The sequence below is a fragment of the Anthonomus grandis genome, chromosome 4, assembly GCF_022605725.1.
Source record: "Anthonomus grandis grandis chromosome 4, icAntGran1.3, whole genome shotgun sequence".
In the NCBI taxonomy this organism is placed as follows: Eukaryota; Metazoa; Arthropoda; class Insecta; order Coleoptera; family Curculionidae; genus Anthonomus; species Anthonomus grandis.
In genome coordinates, this window is record NC_065549.1 from 8554693 (window position 1) to 8563342 (window position 8650).

The window sequence follows — 8650 nt, forward strand, 5'->3', positions numbered from 1 at the left end:
AATTATCCCCTAGACTTTTCCAAGCAAATAACCTTCGTTTATGTTGCCGATATCAGGTGTTTGCAATAACAAATATATTATATTATTAATGTTAAATGATATACCTTATTATATAAAGTATGACAATATATTCTTGTAAGACGATAGAATATGGGAGACGTCAAGATTAAGTTCTAGAGCCTATTTTGTTTCTACTCTCTATAAATGATCATCTGAACGTCAGTGGTGTCATTTGTCTCTTTGCAGACGATACAAGTTTAACTTGCACTTGCAGCAACCCGGTATTAAGGAACTACATAGAACCATATTAAATCGCCTAGTCCTTTGATTAGTCGAAGAAACTGAGAATTTAATAATGATAATAGAATTTGAGTAAAATTTTACATCTATTCCTATTGAACACAGGTACTGTACATGCATTTTGATGCACCGCCACTATAACGGGGCTCTCATTTACATCACGGAAATTTTCTCAGATAAACTTAATTTGCTAAATACTCTAAAAAGTAAAACTCATAATAAATAAAGTAAACTCGACGTTTTTGAGATGAGAAAAATATTCGTGGTGGACAACTAATCGCTGGTTAACGTCTTGTTAATAATTAATTGGCTTTCGGTTTTATTTCATTCCACTGGGAATTTTGAAGGATTTATTTAACAGTAATAAATTTTAATTCGGTTATACTCTATGACCTACTCATTAAGTTTTCTGTTATAAATAGTAAAACAATAATAATAGTAACGTCAACACTTTAAGCTCTTTATTTCTAACGGTTCAGTATGTATGTCATTAACATTTTAAATAATGCAAACTATTTAAAAAGCAGCTGATTAATATTGAATTATTCATCGTTTTAACGATCTGTTATCCTAGTAAAAAAAAATGGATGCCACGACAAATAAAACTGTAAGTACTAACTATAGTAAAAATTAACTTGTTTGCATTGCAATTTGCAGTTATCGCCTTTTAGTAGTGAAGATAACCTGTTTTATTTTGAACATTTACGCTTTTTAGTTATTCGTATTATACCATTGATAATTTAATTTTTAATTTTTTTGGAAATATTATGATTCTAAGTAAATAAAAGTGCCTATCCTGAAAGTGTCTTAAAATATATATTTTTAAGCATTATTAAATATTATAAAAATGTTTTTCAAGGATTTGCAACATGCAGTTTATAGTGATAATTTTTCCGGTTTATCGTTTTTTATGATCTTTTCAGACCTTTAAATTTATTTATTGTTTTATTCCAGACACATAACCAATTTTGTTTAATTTTCCATGAATTTATAGAATTTTTTATGTGTTCTAGTGCTTGGAAATTAATTTTTTGGGTCTTAAAATTATTGAAAGTATATAATAAATATATTCAATAATTATTCAATATATTATTCAATATATTCAATATATTAATATTCAATGTAATAATATATTCAGTCACTTAACGACTTTTGTTAAATTTAAGATTTAAAATATAAATAATTATAGATTTTTAAGAGAAGTCATAAATTTTTAGTTTTTTCAAGTTAGCCAGGATGAACATGCTATATAATCAATTCCGAATCAATATTATTATCCAAGGACTGTGCTGAGTTTTCCAATACAAAATCAATATTACTCGCCTAGAAACACTATTATTTTTGACTTTCTCAGGTCAAATTTTTTGAGTCGTGTTCTTCTGAATCCTTATTGATTGAGATATTATGATTTGAATAGTCAAGCTATTCAAATTAAAATTAAAAATGAAACTTTCAAACTGCATCTCTAATAAAACTAGTTTTTGACTTAAAGCAATAATAAATTATAAGTTTACACACAATAGGTAATAAATAATATTTATAAAATAGCTTTTGTAGATAATTGGGCAAAACGTATTTGTTTTATAAAGATATACGTAATGTAATCAAATTGGAAAAACCTTTAAAATATGCGGTAATAAAACAATTGGTAGTCACGAGAAAATTATAAAAAATATTGTTGTTTTGTTAACAAAATAACATAATTCATAATAAATAAGAAATGACATTTGAATAGTGCAATAAAGCACGTTTTATGGGCATTTAAAACAAACTTCTGGGCTTTGTTATGGTCAAAAATTAAAATAAAAACCTTAAGAGTGATTTTTTAAAAAGAATTTTTAAGATTTATTTACAATAAATGCAAAATAAAATAATAAATTCTATTTCTTCTAATAAATATTTTTTCACAAAACGCTTAGTCTGGTATAGGTACTATTGAACAAATTCATACTTTCCATTTTTTATTATTTTAATAATCTGTCCTGTCCTCATAAAATAATATAGTTAGATAATTCCTGGCAAAAATCAAATTAAATTATATATTATATAGTCATTCATAAATTTTCGGTATATATTTTTAACGTTTCTATAGCATTATAAAACGATTCGAATATTCACTTTTCTCTTTATTATTAGACGTATTAACGTAAACCCAATAATTATGATCTACGATTTTTCCGAAAACAGAACCAAGTACTTCTCGTGGAACATAAAAATTATTTATTTAACCAATTCGTAACGTATTTGCTATAAAAATCGGTTCGACTCGTTTATCGGTCAATGTGTACCAAATTTATTAATTCCTGAAATGTTTTGTTGTTTGGAGGTCGTGACCAAGAGGCGCAAATAGCATTTCAAAAAGAACATCATGCGGAAGTACTTTGGTATTTTTGTGTCATCATGAACTTGAATGAGACTATATACATAGACGTATGTTCAGAATTATGATATTTTATTTACGTATGCTAATAATCGTAGGGTACTGATTAATATGCTTGGAGGAAAATATTTTTTTTTTTGCGAAAGCAGGAAGGATTTTGTGACACAGATAGCAATTGATTTATTACAACTTATATAGAAATCAATATTTTTACAGGAAATTTAAAAAATTTGTTGTTGAAAACTGAAGACAATATTTTTAAAATTTTGGCTTTGAGGACTATATATTAGAAATTTAACGAATTTTTCCTGAGTTCTCTAAGTCCTATTAATTTTCACACAATTTCTGATCCTGATTTACTGGTCTTAAGGTAAATATATGTTCCATGAATCTTTAACTTAGATCACTTAAAAAATTTTTATAAAAATCTTAAAGGTGCAAGCTAAAAAAAATATTCGTAAAATCAGAACTGGTGTACCAGTTTTTGAAATGTTGGTAAATAATTTAAATTTTTTGAATATTTGTTAATCAATCAATATTTATTTTCATTTAATACTACTCTATATAAAAAAACTAATAGTAAACATGGAAATTATAAGAGGTCCCGAACTTCTGAGACCAGTGTGGGCACGTTCTGTTTTACTTGCATATATCGCCATCAAATTTAAAAATATTTAATACCTATTCGTTTCTAGGCTAAACAATGAACTAAAAAAAACATAAAAAAAATCTGTTTACTACCTTAAACCTAAAAATAAAAAGCCATTGATTTCCACCCATTTCCAAATTACATTTATTCATTTAGTAATAAGTAATACACCAATATGTTTGTCTGATTTAATTCAATTAGATTGGTAATGTCTACTCCTGGGTAGCTAAAGATCCATTCCTTTAGATCTTTTTAAAAGTGCGGACAGATCTGCAGAGTATTTAGTAACAGTTTGTAAACGTAAGGTCGTAAAAACCAACCCGTTCTTTGACTATATGTTGTTGGAAGTTGCAACTTCTTGTTTTAACTTGTTTTTTTTATATCGGGAATCATGATAATGAAAAATTGATTTGAGGAATAATAATAATAAATGTCTTTTACTAAAAATTTACAGATGTAGTTAACAATAATAACATTCTATAATTAAGTACCCGAGAAGCAGGGCGCAGTCTAGCTAAGACAGCTACTCTACTGAACCCTACTCAACGGTCATAAACTTAAGCTACAATATAAAGACTAACTCTATTAAATTCATTACATATCCAAATATCCAAATAAAGAACAATATATATATAATTTAAATAAATATTAAATAGCTAAATATAAAAAATTGCCAAAAATAAAATAAATAATTAAAGGCTTAAATTACGGGTTGAAGGTTAAATGTAAAAGATATTTCTTAAACTTTGATTTAAATGACTTCTGATCTAAAGTTGACAATTCAGTTGGTAGGTTATTGTAGAGTTTAATGGCATTGTACGTAAAAGAACGTTAAAACATTGGAGTCGAATGACGAGGAAGTGTCATCCTCTCCGGAAATCGGATCACTTTTGTGTGAACGTTTAAACGAGGAACAAATTTATTCCGTAAAGGGAGGGGTTTAATAAAAAATTACCTAAGTGTAACTCTCTGCGCCTATCCATCCTCAACCAGTTAAGCTTTTTAAATGTGTGTGAAATGTGATCGTATTTTCTTAATCCAAATATTAGCCGTGAGCAAGCATTTTGAACTTTCTGAATACGATTTTTATCTGCAATGTCTAAGGAAGAACCATAAATAAAATCACAGTAGTTGAAGTTGGACAGGACCAGAGACTCACACAATATTCGTTAATATTGAAATGTTAGTATTCTAAATGTATACAATTGCTGTATGTCAAAATCCTGCAAGTCCTTATATATTAGATAGCTCGAATAAGCAGCATTCTTACCATTTATCGTTTTTAAAAACACATAAGTTGAGGAACATCTAGAATTTTTTTTAATTGTCTAAATGTATGAAGGGTACATTTTTAACTGTTTAACGAGTCTATTTATATGAATATCCCATTTTTAATTTTTGTCAATTTTAAGGCCAAAATATTTTATCTCATTAACCTTTTTAATAAAAATATCACCTTAAATTAATAAACTATTTTAACATTATTATATTTAGGTAAATTCCTATTGTTACTAAAAGCTACAAATTTTAAAAATTTATTGTTAGCAAAATTGCATTAAATAAGTTTTTAATATCATAAAATCCCCGTTTTGAAATTTCTTCTCTAACTGCATAAATATCTCCTTTATCTGCAGAAAAAAAATAGCGATTGAGTAGCAGTTTTGAACTGAAGACGGGTTTGTCTTACTACAGCATTGACTAATTTTGTTACCGATTTTGGAAAAATATTCATTAAAGCTATTTGCTATGTTTTCTTTGGTTGTCATTTCCTTATTTTTGTATTTAATTTTATCAATAGAAGTTTTACGTTTTAGTTTACATGACGTATACATATTAATGATATTTTAAAGTTAGTTTTAAGAATTCTCATTCAATTTATTTTAAAAATATTGTTTCTTTATTTTTTCTATAATTTTTTTTAGTCTCACCTTTCGTATATTGTCGTTTCGCGATTTAAAATAAATTGTTTATATAGTTGCTGTTTGATTTGTATTGAACTTATTAACCCAGTTGTTATCCAAAGCTGCCTTCTCTTATCTCTTTTGTTTATCAGTGTGATCTTTAACTTACTAATAAAGTTTTCAAAGGCTTTATTTATGGTTTTCTCTTTATACATTTCTTCCCGGTTTTCACTCTGTAATACTATACCTAGATTTTTATAATTTTATTTTTTGTTAAAAATATTAAAATATTGTCAAGCTTTGCAAAGATTATTGTAAAAAGTTGCCTTTAAATAGTTATGTAATTAAGGTAAAATGAAAATCCTGCATACACCCTCCACTTATTTATTAAACATTTATTTATTTAAAATTCCCTACATGTTTCGGATATAGTGGTGTCCATGATCAGGGGATAAAAGGTTTAAAATTGATATTAAATGTACGCCCTAGGGTTTGATTCCGTGTCAAAAAAACCGTCTATTTATTATTATTGTTTTTTTTTATTATTTCATTTTATTTAATTTTATTTATTTACATTCCGTTGTTGACAAGGATCGAACAGTATGTCATAAATTGTCAACAACAGAATGTAAATAAATAAAATTATAAAAAAGAAGCAATAATAATGAATAGAGGGTTTTTTTGACATGGAATCAAACCCTGGGGCGTATATCTAATACCAATTTTAAAACTTTTATCCCCTGATGATGAACACCACTGTATTCGAAACATGTAGGGAATTTTAAATAACTGAATGCTTAATAAATAAGTGAACGGATACTGCAGCATTTTCATTTTAGCTTAACCTACGACTCCACTGCAAGTATGGACCATTTCTTCACAATTATGTAATTATTGAAACTTCTTTTTAGGTATTCAAAAAATAATATTCTTAAATTTCTCATAGTACTCAACTTTAGTAATATTGGTTATTGCAAAATATTCTACAAGTAATAATAATAATCTATTGAAATAGTATTAATATATTTATAAAATGTAATAAACCGTGTTAAAAAATAATCGGATAATTTATATTATCGTATAAGTTTTATGTGTGCAAAGATTTTTTTCTCGAGCTTTGTAAAACAAATGTATATTCTTCATATTCACAATAATGATTGCAAATGTTCTTGAAATATTTACAAAAATTACATTTAAGAAGAATAGTTCATTGAACTTTACGTAAAAATCTCGTTATGTAAGTCAAAATTATGTCAGTTAAAAATCAAAAAATCTCATTTACGAAAATCGACTCTGAAGTTAGTTTTAAAAATATAAGAAAAATGTTATATTTCTTATTTAATGTTATATTCTTTTAGAATAGTCATATTTCGCTTCGGAGTCAATCTAAAACGACTTAACTAATTTGCCGTACTTATAAAAATTAAAAAGGATCGAATATTCCTAAAATAATAATGGCATAAGAACTGCACGTATACTTATGTTGGCATAGGTTTTTTTCGCGACTTTGTGAGATAAATCGGGAATTTATGCCTATTTATAATAATTATTAATAGTAAATTCTTGATTGATTTTATATGAATGCTTTCTTTAAATTTCAAGATGCCCTACTTATTAAAATCAACTATGCATTAAATTAAAAAATGATAAGAGAAGAGTATTTCTAGAATATTCAGATTTAGCCATCACCCTGTGGCTCTTCTAAAACTATTTCTTGTATTTGAAAAATTGATATTGGAAAATTCAAAACTTACGAATATTTCTAAGATATTCATTGCATTCAAACGGCATGTATATTTATATTTGCATTGATTTCTGGAAATCAAATGGCATATTTTCTGCATATTCACAATAATTTTTGCAAATATTCTAAAAAATTAAGTTTGCAATTATATAAAGATTAAGTTAAAATTTAAAAAAAATTTATTTACGTAAAATATACCATAAATTTAATTAAAAAAAGTAATCCCAGAATATTCGCATCTAGCTTAAAACTTATTCAAAAACTATTTTCGTACTTGAAACATTGATCTTTGAAAGACTAAAATCAATTATTCCTTTAATATACATTGAATAAGAACTGCAAGTATATTTATTTTTGCATAGGATTCTTTTTGCAATCTATAAAACAAATGTCATATTTCCGCATACTTACGATAGTTATATAAAAATTATATTAAAAAAAATAGTGAATTGATGTTATTATAAAAAGCTTAATTAATGTTCAAAAAAGTATTTTTCACGTAAACTCAATTATGCAATAAAAAAAAGCAAGCAAAGATTATTCCAGAAATATTCACGATAAACCTGAGACTCAATCTAAAGCAATTTCTCATTCTTAATTTCTCAATCTTAATTGATTGAATATTCCTAATATATTCAAGGAATATGAACCAAAATATTCATTGAAGGACTCTACGTACATTTATGTTTCCATAGGTCTCTTCTGTGCCTTTGCAATAAATTGCATTTTCTGCATATTCATAATAAGTGTTGCAAATATTCCTGAAATATTTGCAAAAATTAAATTTAAAAAAATAATTGATTAATATTAGACGAAGGTTTAGTCAAAGTTCAAAAAAATCTGATTTAAATAAAACCAATGAAAAATTTAATTAAAAAAATACGAAAAATTCCCAGAATATTTATATTAAACCTGAAGCTCAATCTAAGTATTTTTCTATGCAAACCTAAATATACTATAATCACTTAAATATAATGTGTGCATATTATTTTATTTGGACGTAATATTAAAGAATCTCTAGTATTTACAATGAATATTACGATTATCCTTGGAAAATTCATATTTAAATTTAAATATTACTAGAACATAATAAGAAAATAAAATTTCTATTCTAATGACATAAATTTCTCATTAATGTATAGTCAAAAGTTAAGAAGGAAAAGAACTAAATACTAAATAATATAAACATTAAAAAATATATAAATAAGCCTTCGAAAATGATACCAGTAATCAGTACAATACCAGTTTAACGTTTAAAAATCAAAACGTTTACAGAGAATTACATACAATATTCAATAAATATGAAATATTGGCAATAATTTAATTTATAAAAATTGCTGATTTATATTATACGAAAGTTTAGTTAAATTTCAAAAAAATACCATTTAAAATGAATTATGAATTTAATTTAAAAATATAAGAAAACAGTATTATTGGAATATTTACATTTACCCTAAAAGTTATTCTAAAACTGTTTCCCGTACTTAAAAACTTAATTTTTTGAAAGTCTAAAATTATCGAGTATTCCTTAAATATTCATGAAATAAAAATTGCACCTATATTTAAGTTTGCATATATTACTTTTTGAAAATTAATAAAGCAAATATCGTATTATCTGCATATTTACAATAATTTGTGCGAATATTCTTGAAATCTTCGAAAAAAATATTTTTTTA